This window comes from Lissotriton vulgaris, chromosome 8, assembly GCF_964263255.1.
Source record: "Lissotriton vulgaris chromosome 8, aLisVul1.2, whole genome shotgun sequence".
NCBI classification, from domain to species: Eukaryota; Metazoa; Chordata; class Amphibia; order Caudata; family Salamandridae; genus Lissotriton; species Lissotriton vulgaris.
The window spans coordinates 1,337,876,235-1,337,891,018 of record NC_141696.1 but is presented as its reverse complement, the minus strand read 5'-3'; the positions used below and the strand labels follow the sequence as shown (position 1 = coordinate 1,337,891,018).

General features: G+C 44.8%; 1 protein-coding gene across 1 annotated transcript in view; it reads right to left on the bottom strand.

Moving 5' to 3' along the window:
* The window catches only part of PGR (progesterone receptor), a 760,964-nt gene that overhangs the window by 243,528 nt on the left and 502,652 nt on the right, over positions 1–14,784 (bottom strand). The gene's annotated exons all lie outside the window — the stretch shown is intronic.

The window sequence follows — 14,784 nt, the reverse complement described above, 5'->3', positions numbered from 1 at the left end:
ACAGTGTCTACAGGCCACCGGATGTAAGATGCTGCTTGTAAATGCAACACTTTGAAATGGGAGAACATTTAAATGATGATTTTAATGAAATCCATATAAACATAAAGTTAGCTCTTGAGATCCGGCTCTATGGACATTTTGCTCAAAGTCGATGAAGCTGGGCGTGGGGCTGTCTGGCAACACTATGGGGCCGTTTCACAGAACTAATCTGAGACAAAATCCTAAACTTACTACTTTTGATATTCACAGAAGGCACTTAAGATTTTTGGTATTCACAGAATGCACTTACGATTCCTAACTTTACGTCCGCACTCAAGCCTAAATTTCCACACCCGGACCGTACTCTCCATACTCGGAGCATACTCTCCGCAACCGGACCGTACTCTCTGGCTAGGGCCGTACTCTCCGGCTTGAGCCGTAATGTCCGGCCGGGGCCAGATAAAGTGTAATCAATGGGCCGGATAGCAATTTTTACAAAAAGGAACATTAGGAATGTGTGATAAAGGGTAGAGGAGGTCATGAAAAACTGTTTGGGCAGGGAAATGGGTACGGCCAAACACTACATCACTGTGAGGCTCCAGAGGTCTGTCAGTCCTAACAGTTTGATTGAGTCCTGCAGGTACTCCCTGGCTCGTGATTTTGTGGGGCGGAATAATTCTGTCTAAATTTGGCTGCTCAGGGATCCTTCTGCTGCTTCTTTGATTTTATGCCAGCATTTTACGTATGCTCCCCTTCTTTCGATTGATTGTTTTTGTAGCACAAACTCCAACCGGATTTGGGCCGGGGAAGCATACCTAGGGAGGTGAAAGATGGTTTGATATGCGTTACTTATTGTATTCTCTACAGCTATTGCATCTTTGCCCTTCATTGCTGAGCTACCGTATGTTATTGTAGGACGAAGTTTTGCTTGCAGGACTTTTATTAAACGATCAAATGTTAGGTCTGGGAGGTGTTTCTTTAGAGGTTTTATATTCAAATATTGGTTGGTTGGTTGATTGCTTTATTTCGATATGCATCTATCATAAAAGCAGTACAAAAATAAAAGCAGCATGTCGAAAAATGTGACTGTACATTGAGAATAAAAGAATAAAAACACATTTGATCAGCATAAATTAACTAAGATAGAATTAAATTGATATGGACAGTCTTTTCAGTCGAATCAACCAAGCCCATTTTAAAAACTTGGAAACGGCACAAACAATGGGAGGGGCTGTATTGGTTAAAAGGATCCGGAGGGCGACCGAATGCTGGCGAGTGCCCAATACTCTGCAAATTGGTTTAAGCCATCCTGATCTGGGGCGCCTATAGTCCGGACATTCAAAAAGAAAGTATGGCACCGTCTCTGGTTTGTCAGGACAAAGGGCACAATGGCGTGATGCGGGCTGGGATTTGTTCCACCTGGAGCAAAGGTCGGCAAGGGGTAGGGTTCCTAACCGGAATTTAATGTACAAAGACCGGTCCATGGCGATGGTAATTAAGTCCAAGTAGGGCTCGAAGGCAACGACATCTTTTATTAGCAAGAAGGCTGCGGTGGCTTTGCAGTGCTGCTGATTGCTGATGCGCTTCGCGAAGACCCAGTCCCAGTAAAGTTTTTTTAGGGACTCCTTTGGGGGGGCTGAGAGACTAAGCCAATAGGAGTCCAGACCTAGATCCCCATGAAGTTGTTTATTTTCCCGGAGCCATTTGATCTTTTGCCAACCGTCGGAGCGCATCACCTCTGCTAGTCCGTCAGCGTAGGATTTGAGCTCCGGAACCCTCCACAGGCGAGTCCAAAGCAAGAGAGGTCGGAGGCGTGCCTGGTCCCCAATTGCTTTACAGCCTACATCCATTAGGACTGGGAGTGTCGGGCTACTCATCGGGATGGCAAGGAGGTCTTTAATGAATTTGTTCTCGGCCTTGCTCAGTGAATCCACTTTACCTAGGCCCCACAGTTCGGCTCCGTAGAGTGACGCAGATACAGCTCGGGCTTTATAAATGTCTATTAAAGGGGCAACACATTGTTTGGTTGAATTATTGTACTCCTTGAGGAGGGCCCCCCCCACCCTTTTGTGACCAATTGTCATTTTGTTAATGTGGGCGGTCCAGCTCATCGCATCACTTAAACGGATTCCCAGGTAATCGAATTCTGCCACTCTTTCAAGGGGGGTGGAGTTCTAGATAGGGGGACGGCCAAGTTTACGAGGTGGGTGCATGACTAAATACTTGGTTTTGTCCACATTGATGACTAATCCTCTGATAGTGCAGAAGTCCTGGAAGCGGTTTAGGAGTTTCTGGAGACCTTGGGGGGGTTTCGAAATGAGGAGGGTGTCATCGGCGAACAGCAAAGTTGGGATTTTTACGCCTCCCAAGGTGGGAGCGTCCGCTGGTTCGCCGAGCAGGTGCTCTACCACCCCATTAATGTAGAGGGAGAATAGGGTGGGAGCCAGGACTCAACCCTGCTGCACTCCCCTCTCGACCCTGATCTTATCGGTCTTTTCCCCATTCAAGCCCCATCTAACCTGAGCATAGGTGTTGTTATGCAGTTTGATGAGGAGGTTTAGGATGCACGGAGGCATCCCTAGGCCATGTAACACCCTCCAGAGTTCCTCCCTAGGAACCAGGTCAAAGGCAGTCTTCAGGTCGATAAAGGCCAGGTAGAGACTGCCTTTGCCTAGCTCCATCACCTTCCAGTACAATAACAGGAGCCTGAACACTTGTTCGATAGTTCCGGTACCTGAACGGAACCCGGCTTGCATATCAGACAGAATGTGGTTGTCGTCCACCCATTGTAAAATCCTCCCCAAAATGGCTTTCCCTGCCAGTTTCTGACTCGAGTCTATTAGGCTTATGGGCCTATAGTTCCCAGGTAAGTCCCGGCAGCCCTTTTTGAAAATAGGGACTACCTCTGCTCCTTTCCAGGAGTCTGGCACAGATCCTCCCTCGATGATTGCGTTAAGAAGGGCCGAGATCAATACCCCCCATTCTTCAGGGTAGGCTCAGAGGATGTCTCCTGGGAGACCGTCCGGGCCAGCTGCTTTTAATGGCACCAAAGTTTTGATCTGCTTTGTGACATCCAGTACAGAAAACAAATCCAGGTCTTGGTCTAAGGTGTAAGGAGGGAGGATGAAGGGATCATTGAGTGGGCCTTCAATGGCGGAATAGAGTTTTTGAAAGTGGGAAAACCATGTCTGAGCGTTGATGCTACAGGTCCTCAGTGTGTCATCGGGACGGTTCCTGTTTCCCACCAAATCCCAGAAGCCTTTGGCGTCTTTCCCACGACTGGCAGCCAAGAGGTCCTGCCAGTAATTATCCTCCCACTCCTTCTTGGCATTTTTTGGCAGAGTGAATAGTGCCTCCTGGCCACCCTAGTCCTGGAGGGTATTTTAGACTTAACGGCTTCAATAAGAAGCGACTTCGCCTCCCTACACTTCTGGTTAAACCAGCCCTGTCTAGCCCGTGTACGGGGTTTCCTCCTGTTAGTACTAACTGGGACTACGAAAAGGTCACTGATGGCCTGGGTTATGGTGCAGAACCTAATGGTCACCTCCAACAACCCATCCTCACAGGGGTCAAGGTTATCTAGAGCTGAGGTAAGAAGCTGCCTGATGACAGAGGTTTTCTCCTCTGAGAGCGACAGCTTCGCCCACTTTAGCCGACGTCCACAGTTGGAAACTGCTGTCAAGTCCGGGGCGGGATTACGAGTGGTTCTGTTCGCAGTGCTAGATAGCCACCTATGGGACAAGGTGAGCGAGAGGAGATTGTGATCACTCTCTACAGATGGTATGATCACCATGTCCTTTACCATGCTCCACAAGTTTACGTCAAGAAGAAAATAATCAATTCTTGACGTGTGTCCAGGCCTGTTGTAAGTATGGGCCCCTGCTTTATCAGAACCAGTCCTGCCATTAGCAGCCCTCAGGCCAAACTCCATAGTTATGGAGTTAATCTGAAGGGCCACTTCTGTCCACTTTTTGATAGGTCTGAGTTCTAAGGACGGTATCCCCCACCTGATGTCATGTTCCTCTTGATCTTGTAAAATTTTGGAGTCCAGGGGCTCAAAGGTGCAATTAAAATCGCCCGCCACCAGAGTGCAATACTTGTAAGGTGACGAACGGAGCAGGGCTTCTAGGCAAGTTATGACTGGGGATTCTCTACCCCCCTTCGTACTTCGGGCATAAATGTTAAAGATGTTTAAGATGACTCGACCCTGAGGGTTTTTCAGGGAGATGTTGAGGAGGTCCGGGCATTTAGTATCCCGCTCCACCACCCTGCAGTTAAGTTCAGAGGCCACCCAGATGAGGAGGCCGCCTGAAGGGCGACCCCTACCAGTTCCTGCGTGGACAGCTGGTAAATAGTGGGTGGAGTATCCTGCCTTGTGTAGGGGCTCCTTACTCCAGGTTTCCTGGAACAGGCATATGGAGTATTGCTCCACAAGCGAATTCCAGTCGGGCAATGCCAGCTTTCTCTCGAGGCCTGCTACATTCCAGCTGAAAACCCTAAGGGATGGGTCCGTCACAGCCGCAATGCTACAGGTCTCGACAGGAGCAAGAGAGTCCACAACACCCTCAGTTGGAAAGCCAACTGGGGGGTCAAGTGGTGCCCTCGCCTCCCCTGGTCCCCTTGCAGTCTCAACAATGACCTGGTCTTGTGGTGTGGTCGGAGGGCTATGAATTTTAGCAGAAGGGGAGGACTCGACGTCGGGACTCCAAGCCACCAAAGCCTCCTCAGGAGCGTCACGGAGTCAACAGCCCCAGAAACCCCAGTTCGGTAGTGGTGGGACTGGATGGGACTGCGCTGGGGTAATTCCTGGGAAAAATTGACCATGGACGTTGTTTTGGAAAGGGGGCCCGGGATGGATAAAAGGGGTAATCGGGGCCGGCCGCGGGTAGAAGAAGGATAGATCAACTGCATCGACTCCCGGACCGGCCACGGTTCGCCCTTGGGAGCATATTGAATGGGCAGCTCTTATGTCTTGAAAATTGACCACCACGCAGTCTCCCTCAAAAGGTTTTTTCCCGTGTCCAATCCAGCCCACCCTGCGCACCCCAAGAATCAGGCCATCCACGCCCAATGGAAGGGGTCTATTGGTTTTCAGCCAATGGATGACCTTATTCTTTAGCGCCTGGTGAGTTTCCTGCTGTGTATCTTTTAGGGGGGGAACTTTGGTGAGAACAACAACATACGGTGGCATTCAGGGGGGAGATTAACCAGGGGGCACTTATGTGTCGGATTCTGCGGGATGGCCACTGGGGAGGGATTTTTAGGCGAAGAGGTGGTAGGTTTAGCCTTAGAAGTTATCGCTACTCCGCTGGTTTTTGCCAGCGCAGCAGCCGCGGGTTGCAAGTTTGGACCAGCCCCTCCCTTCTGTTGTTTCTTATGCGCAGGATTAGGCGCAGGTATTATCGCTGCTGGGGGGGGGAGTGCTGTGCACTTGAGCTACATGAATGGAAACACTCGGCCTTGCCTGCTTCGCACTGGCCTGGGAAGCTAAAGTTGGTGCTTTCCCGGTAGCCAGTGTCTTGGCTGGCAGTGTTGACTGGTCTCCAGATGGTTGGCTCACTGGAACCCCTTTACCAGCATTCCTGTCTGTATTGACCTCACTAGGCTTTGGCTGTAGTTTCAACAAGGTTTTCAGGGAGAAAAAATTGTCCCTGGTGACCTGTTCAAACTTGTCAAGCCTATCCCCCAGGCTCTTAACTTGGTCAAAGAGTGGAATCAGCAGGGACTTTACCAGTTTCTCGAGGGGCTCGAGTGAGGGTCCCACGTTTGGTGGAAAAAGTATTGCCGGGACCAAGGGGGGAGGTGGCGGGGAATCGGCTGCAAGCTGGGGGGGGGGCTGGGATTCCCGAGAGATTCAGGCCCTTCGGAGTCTGAGTGTGAAGAACCCCTTTGAAGCTGTGTCCTAGGGTGCTTGTAGAGCCTGGAGTAGCTTCCCTTCCGAATATTGAATATTCAAATATACCATTACCCCTTTCCTCCGCACGGATTCTATCTGTGGTTTGAAAAAGTTGTTTTGGTCTAATATTAATCCAAGTCATTTGTAGCTGGGTGCTTGATCTAAGCAATGACCATCCAGGAACCAATTGAAGCTTTTCTTCCTATGGTGATTTACTGCCATTATTCTTGTCTTGCTGTAATTTATTTTCAGGGCGTTCCGTTCTGAGAAGCTGTGAGTCACTTTCAAGAGATGCTGTAATCCAATGGGGGTTTGACTTATCAGAACTAAATCGTCAGCATATAACAGGTTTGATAATGGTATATTCCCTAGTTTTGGTGCATGATTTTTACACTTGTCCAATTCCCCTGTTAAGTCCGCAAGGTAAAGATTAAAAAGCGACGGGGCTAGGACGCATCCTAGCCCTTTTGAGGTAGGGATTTATTTTGATACGTGCATCCGTGCACCAAGCTTTATCCTTATCCAAGTGTTTGTGTGCAGATTCCTTAGCTGGTCCAGAAGCGTAGGTGGTATTCCCATGCCTTGTAGTTTTTGCCAGAGCTTTGTTCTGTCCACATGGTCAAAGGCTACTGTAAAGTCTATGAAGCAGAGAAACAGGGGATATTTCCCCTGTTTTGCTGCGTCCATTAGTAAAGTTAGGGCCATAATATTTGTTGTTGTCCCCTCTCCTTGTCGGAACCCGGTTTGTGTTGGTGAAATAATGTGGTTGTCTGAAATCCCAAGTTGTTAGGTCGTTTAAAATAAGCCCCGCAAAATATTTGGCTTCGGTGTCTATGAGGGCTATCAATTGACAGTTTTTTGGCTCAGACCTCTTCTTTTGCTTGCAAATCGGGATTATGATTGAGTCTCTCCAAGACTGTGGAATTATGGATGTTTCAAGTGCATATTTGAAGACAGGTTCTAGTGCATTGCTCCAAAATTCAGGATCATGTTTGTACAACTTTGGAGGAATGCCATTGGGGCCAGGGGCCCCTGCCTGTCTTCCCTTTGCTATTTGTTTCTGAATCAAGGTTGTTTCCAGGCTTTTGGACTTCTCTTTTGTACTTGTAACATTACTTTGGGTCAGAGTTAAGTCCATTTCCCTTAATAGTTGGGTGGAGACTTTGGAGAATTTTTCATCTATATGGACGTGGTTTTGGTTTAATGTCTCCTTTGACGAACTGATGACTCTCTCAGTGAACTGGCTAGCGCTTAGAGCTAATGTAGAGTTGGTTTCATTAAAATGATTATAAAGAAAGTTGACCCAGGCTGCTTTGGAGCTGTTGGAGTTTAAGCCTGGATGGTTTGGGCGTTGTAGTCTGTTAATAGATTGCCAGAACTAGGCGCTATTTTTCATATTCGATTTGTAAAGTAGTTAGCTCATAGATCGTTGTTCAATAATCTTTTCCTGTCCCATCTCCTTCGCTTTATTAGAGCCTTAGATTCACAGAGAGATTGCTGCAGTTTTTGATCTGCCGGTGACTTAGGCAGTTGCCTTAAGGTGTCATTTATAATCTGTTTAGTTTTTTTTGAGACAGGGCTCGTAGCCATTTTTGTTAAATTGACAGCCTCGCTACTCTGTTTCTGTTTGGTCCCAGTTGGCGTTTTGTCTCCAAGTGACGTGATGAATTTTTCCCAACTGTCCATCGGGTGTTCTGAGTGTTCCTGAGCACGGATTAGTATATTTTTTGCTGTGCTTGAAACTATCTCCATATTGGTTGAGTTGCATCTTAGTCGCTTGAGATTTATTGCTTCAACTGAAATTATATTTTTATCTGCCTCCAGTAGTAAGTCTGTCTTTGTTTTTAGCGTCAGCTCCTGTGGCATATGGTCACTCGATACATTGTTGCCTATTTTGAAAGTGGCTATTATTTTGAACAAGGATAGGGACATAAAAGTAAAATCAGATGGGACGATGTTTTTACTGAGTGATATGTGGAAGCTGGTGGGCTGTCCTCTTTGTAGCTAACATTTACTGATCTTAAGTTTAAGTGTTACAGCTCCTGAATAAGAAATTTGGAGCACCATGTTTGTTTCACTTTTTTACAGGGCCTTGGGCTGGAATTCCCCATGAGTCTGTAAGTTCCTGGGCAGTGTCGTCATCGTAGGAGGTGCGTGTTAAAGTCACCGGACAGGATGATATGTTCGGTGTCCTCTCCTCCATTACTCTTTTTAGTTCTTTACTCAGCTCTTTAGCTGTTTTTAATTTGTGTTTTGGATGTACATAAATGTTTATCATTACTACCTTTTGTGCCATTTGATTCAGGAACAGTTTTACTATCGAAGCCTGAATGCAACTTGGAGGAGTCATACTGATCTTTATAGGAAAGGTTTCATTTATTCGGGTTATTGCAAATAGGGACTGTAGGCTCCTGGATCGACGTGCAAAGCCCACCCTCTTTATTGCCGGAATAAAGCTAGAAGAATAACCTTGTTGCTCTGGTGGTTTTTCTTCCCAGGTTTCCTGAATAAAGATGATATTGAAACGTTTTAAGTAATTTAGGACTTCTTCGTCATTTAATTTGGATGCTAAACCGTTTATGTTCCAAATACACATGGTAATCTCATTATTTGCCAGTTGTGGATTTTGAAAATTAGTCTTCCCATGTCAATTTGATTGAACCGGTGTTATTGTTCGTTGTATGCTCCGCCAATTGCTCGTAGGCGAAAAGCGGGTTAATGCCGATTGACCTGGAGTTGGAGAGCTGCCCCTTGCTCCTTTTAGAATTGAGGAAGGCTTATTGTTTTCGTTGTTAGTAGCTGATCTTAATAAAGGGGCTGGGTATGGTGGTTTTGGCACTGGTTTCAGGACTATCCCCCAACTTTGGAAGGTATTTAGTTCCTGTATTATTCTCCTTGCTATCTCTGGTGTTTTCCATCTGGTTTTTGTAACCTCTAGACTGATCTGACTGCTGTTTGACTGGAATTCAATTGACAGTAGGTCCAGGGTGTTAATATTCACGAGGTTGGGAATTGATTGCAGAGGTCTTAGTACATTTCCTCTTTTTAAAATGTCTCCTCGACCCCTTGATTTATAGTGGGGAGAAAAGATTATGGTGTCTATCTCTTCTTCGTTGTAGAATTCATAGTTTGTGTACTGAGGGAGCTTCCCATTAGTTGTAGTGTGCTCTTCTGGCCTTATGTTATTGGTGCTGTTTGTCCTACGGTTGGTGATGTGTTGCAGCGTAGGCGTTGTCTCCTTAGGTTTCCCGGTAATATTCTGCACCATTGTGCCATATTGGAAAATTGTACTAAATGAATGATGAGGCTCTTTTAATTCGTCCTGTATGTGGCTACCCTGCTTCATTATTGTGTGTTGGGCGACTTCGTTTGATGCTTTGCTAGATAGTAGGCCCTTGCTAGACGCGTTTTTCTTACGATCATTCTCCTGGTAACTCAGGAGGTTAATGTTTATTATATGTTCTCTACTAGGGGTTATACTCGGTGCCTCGTGAGTGCCACTCTCCCTTCTTTGTGTTTTTTGTGAAGTGGCGGGATCTCCTAGCTGTGTCGTCGTTGGCTCTCTACATCCTTCTTCCACTGCTTGTTCTGGAGAGCCTGTGAGCTGAAGAAGCTGATTTGCTTTGTGCTTGCTCTGAAAAATTGTTTTCTTGTTCCTTCCTTTCCTTTTTTTCTTTCCCCGAGTGTTCTTTGTCATGGAATCTTTGTCAAATAATTCATTTTGGTTGTTCTGTTCAATCCCTCTCCCTACTGGTGAAGGATCTCTAGATGTTTTATTGTCTCCAAGACTTCTGGTTCTAATTCATTTTCCCTGTAGGTGGGCGGGTCATCACTCACTATTATCTGGATTTCACTTTTTGATTTCATGTAGATAGTAAATCACCCAGTATTAATGGTAGCGTGAGTCATTTGTCCACTATTGGAGTGCAAGTGCATTCTTGTTGTTGTAACCTATCCTTAAGTGCTTCCTCTTGCCCTCGTTTTATTAGTCCGTTCAAGTCGGCTAATTTCCGGTCAATCCCTGACGTAACGTCAGCTAATGTTTGAAGTACTGTTAACTGAAGGTCCATTTTGTGAGATTGATATTGCAATGCTGCAGTTGAATATTGCATTGTACTCAATAGTGCAGCCCAGATCGAGTCCTGGGTCTTATTGTTTTTTTTCCTTTGTTTCTGGGTTTGCACAATTTGTTAGTGTTTTTTGGTCGTGACTGTACGACGCAACTAGTTCCTCCCATTCTTGTGATGCGAAAAAAGACATGTCCCCGTTAAAGTTATAGTTACTTTCTTGGAGGATTGGCTCACTCCATTCGGGTGCTCTATTGTCTCGAGATTTACCACAAGACGTTTGGAGTGTTAAAGTTTTTAATTGGTTAGTTGGTTGATATGGAGTAATGGAGATTTTATTTGTCGTTTTTTGCTCCCTTGGCTTGTTTTCTTCCTGGTTGGCTGTTTTGTGAAGGTGGTTTCGTGAAACCTGGAGTTGGTCGATTTTATCGGACTAAGTTGTTGCAATGCTTTGCATGTTTTGGAGGCAGCTTCTGTCTCCTCTGCCTAGCAGAGTGTTTGATTCAATTTGGTGTCTATTCTAATTTGCAACCTACCCAGCTGTTCTGTTTCTTGGGTTACTGTCTCTCTCCCCTCGGTGGGAGCCTTTGGGGTCTGTGTGGGCTCTTCGAAGGTATCTGGGATGAGCAGAGTGCTCACCACAACTTCCTGCTTCACCTGCCTTCGCTCAATTTCAATTGCCCTTATTTGTTCTTCATGACTGATGTATCCGTTATCTTTTTTGTTTGTAAGCACCCTAATAGATTCCGACTTGTCATTTTCTTCTATTTTTTCTGGATTTTGTTGAAATTGTTGTATACTCCTGCTGATGTTTCCTCTTCCGTTGGATTGGGGAGATTTTTCTGAGTGAATTAATGCAACAGTTTCATTTGTTCCCCTTGTGTGGCTATTTATTAGGGTTTGCAGGGGTTGATCCTTGTTTCCTGGTAGCAAAGGAGTTTGCAGCCCTTTTATTTCTCCTGTTTTTGAGAATATTACGGTCCATGGGTCTTTTAGAAATGAGAACTTGGTGAATATCTTGGGCTGAAATGAGCTGAGGTTTCTTGACTGCGATGAGCCCTTTATGCATATTAGATCAAGCGTGTCGGGGCCTAAGCTCGAGGTAGCTGTTGTGTCTGTTTTTGCCTCTATTTTTGTTCCTTCTTATGATAATGGTTCTGATAATGATTTCCTTTCCTTTGCAGTTGAGATTTTTTGATTTAAAGTTTTGGTAAGGATGTTTTGAGGGAAGATCAGGGTCCCATTGACTTCCTTGGTATCTTTCTTTTCTAACTTCCCACGTTTTGTTTTTTGTACAGGCGGGCTGCCGCCTCTGCTGCTATCCCCATTTTATTCCTCTTGTTTTCTTTTTCTTGTTTTTTTCTGTGATCTTAAATTTATTGGCAATTTTCTTTCTTCTCCGGACCTCATAGTTGCCTTCTAGCTGTAAGTCTGTGTGAATCCTTGTTATAAGCATTGAGGTGTTTTTGGATTATTGCCAATTCCGAGGTGGAGGTAGTTGCTCGCCCTCTCACCTAACTGTAAATCTGTGTAAATCTGCATAAAAAGCATTGAGGCGTTTCTGGATTTTTATTGCTATTCCGCAGTGGAGGTAGTTGCTTGCCCCTCTCCAGCTTTAAAGTCAGCACATTGCATCCACATTCCAAGTGATGTGGAGGACATGAAAGAAAGCACACTGCCTTCTAGGTATAGACAACTTTGTCCGTAAAGATGTGCCACTCTGATCTAACAAGGGTGTTCGCATTGGCCGTGAAATGGACAGGTGGCGGGTGTGGAAAAGCAGAGGGAATTAGGCTGCTGGGGATAATCGTAGTGGGGACACATTTTGCCCCTTTGCACAGCTTTAGTTGGACTTTGCCTTCCACACTTTCTCAACACAGGGGGTTTTGGTAAATGAGACATTGCTAGCCGAGCTGATTAGGGCGGGACGCGCCTCTCCGAATCACCTATCTTAAAATATTTGAGGAAGTGGGGCCTCTCTGGGGGTACTGTTTCCAACCTCTACCGGATTCTTCTTGTCAACGTATACTCCCAGAGCACAAAACTGCCATCTAAAACCTATTGGCAGGACAGGTTAGGAATTGCCTACTCAGATAGAGATTGGAAAGAAATCACTCGCTCCGAAAAGAGCAACTGAATTATTCTTAGTTAATGATCTTACGTAAATGGTATTGGTCAACGTATATGTTACGTTAGGCCTGCCTAATCCCAAACGACACCTGGTGATGTAATGTTGATGGCTGTTACCTATAACATTAACTGTGGTCTTGTTATTCCCTAATATCCTACTGGTGCTCCACTTGAAAAACACTCCACAAAACTAGCTCTATACCTTTCCGAGACTCTGCCAAACTGGCTTTTTTGCATGACTTTATGGACGTTGACGACACAACTGTCCACTGGCTAGATTGATATCGATGGCCTTTATGGTGGACAACATATGCATCCTGCATCACTGGCACTCATCACACATATTCCCACATCAAGAGTGTTTTTTGTAACTATACCTCCTGGCCACTTTTGAAAGATGCATTTACAAGCTCCAAGATCAATTGCACCTATTTTAGGATACCTGGATGGGGTTCTTCCACCTTAAAGAACTGTACCTTATTCCATTTCCAATGGCCCTTACCTACTCCCCACATCTAGACCGTGAGTAAAGACAGTGGAACTGACCTCACATTGCAATAGGAGATCATGAAGGAAAAGATACACATCAGCATGTCCTAAGTATTACACTCCACTGTTCCTGAGGGATTCCATGGGCACTCCCCATCTTCTGGTAGACATTGGATAATGGAGGAGGCGAGACTATCTTTTATGTACACAAGAAGAAATTATTCTGTTAATAGAAGTGACGGCTAAAAGTATACTGAAGCTTATGCTTTACTTTAATACTTTATATGCAACTGTGATAGCTACTGGTGATATTGGGACAGCACGGAAGTGCTGGATACTTATTATGTTATTTTATTTTCTATATATCTGACTTGCAATAGAACTGTTTGTGATTGATGTTGAAAAACTAATAAATAAATATTCCAAAAGAATGGACTAGAGGGAATCACTACTGCAGGGTTTATTGGTGGCCTTGTACACTGTCCACTACCAGTGTCTACTATTGAGACTTCTAAAACTTTACAAAACTACTGAGACTTGAAAAACTTGGCAAGCCTCAATTATCCCTCCACTTCTGTTGAATCTCTACCTTAAACCCATACCACGGCTGATCACTTTCCGCAACCTAACCTGATACATCTTTAGCAGCACCACCCATACATCCTAAAACTGGAAAAACTTGGGAAGCTGGAATCACCAAGACTTGACCACTATTTTTCACTATCCTTGCTTTGGATAACTGGATGTTGATCAAATATTTTAAAGTCAACTAGTTGTTCTAAGACAGAACTCCTGACCTGTAAACAAAGAAGAAACTACCGACCTACTGCCATTTGATTAAAGGAACTTGAGTCCCCACAATTGACATCAAGGGAGACATCTCAGAGTGTGCATGCATGCATGCCAAACTTGTTGTGATCCTTCAAGTGAATCTTGTAAGAAATGTCTTCTGCACAATGAGGAAACTCAAACAAACCTTTCCAAACCTAAGATAGCTGCAGAAATTACAGGACCCAATCACTCTTGTCTTTTTGAATAAGGTATACAAATGATCTTTAAAATGTGGGGTGTCGCTATTCTTCCTGCATAAACAACAAACGATCTGAAATGTTGCAGCAAGTCAGCTACTACATTTCCACCCACTGGAAAACAACTAGTCAGTACTGTAGTTTCTTCATGGCTACCTAGAGCAAGACAATATGCTTTCAAAGCACCCTGTGTCCCCAGGGCCATCGAGACAAATACCAATTGCTTATCCAAGCTAAAATCAAACAAGTACTCACAGAAAAAAAGACTTAATCCCGAAGTAGCACCTCAGCTGTCCATTCAGTATTCACCCCACATGAAGAAGGTATTGGCGAATTCTCTTTACTGCAGAATGAAGCATAGCTATGGAACTCCCTCCCAGAAACGACAAGATAGGTGCTAGACCATTTATAATTCACGAAAGAAAGAAATACTTGGTTTCTCCCTAAAGAGGATAGAACCACACTTTTCCCTTTGCCCCAAATCTACACTGTTATAGAATGCCATTGCTAAAAAGAGAGTAATCAAAAAGCATCATGCCTGTTTGAAATCTGTGCACATGACAGGCTATTCTTTGGTCATTCCTGAAGGGCCTAGATAACTCAATCTGACTGCCTGTAGCCAGTGCATCAAAGACGTTACCTTTTCTCCACGCCTGGGCTTTTATGTCGGCGGCTCCTATCCAGTACTTGCCATATACTGCTTCTCTGTTACTCCTGGGTAGACTATAGAGACTCATCATTATGTCAGACCAGTCACTCCAGAGTGGATGCTAGAAATTAATATAAGATGCTCAATTTCTACCTCTCACTCCTTTTCGCATCAATACAAGTATAGGCAATTCGAGGTGGGATACGATAAGAGATCTTTCTCTGGTGACCAACTTGATAACATCCATACTCTTCCAACGTAGGCCACACTGCAATTTAACACTCTTAAAACCAAGCTCCCCCAACAGTGCAATGTGCTACCTATCAGATAATGCACTTCGATATCTCATCAATATGAATGCTATATTAATGCAATTACAATAAATTACAATGCTGCAACATGAATCTTAGTGAACAAACCCTTTTTAGTGGGGACCCAAAATCATCTGGATAGTGCAGAACAAGAAAGTAGACAGAAGGGCCATTAAAAACTGGGTTCCTCAAAAATAAGACATTGGTTCTGTCAGACTCATGCATTGTAACTGTG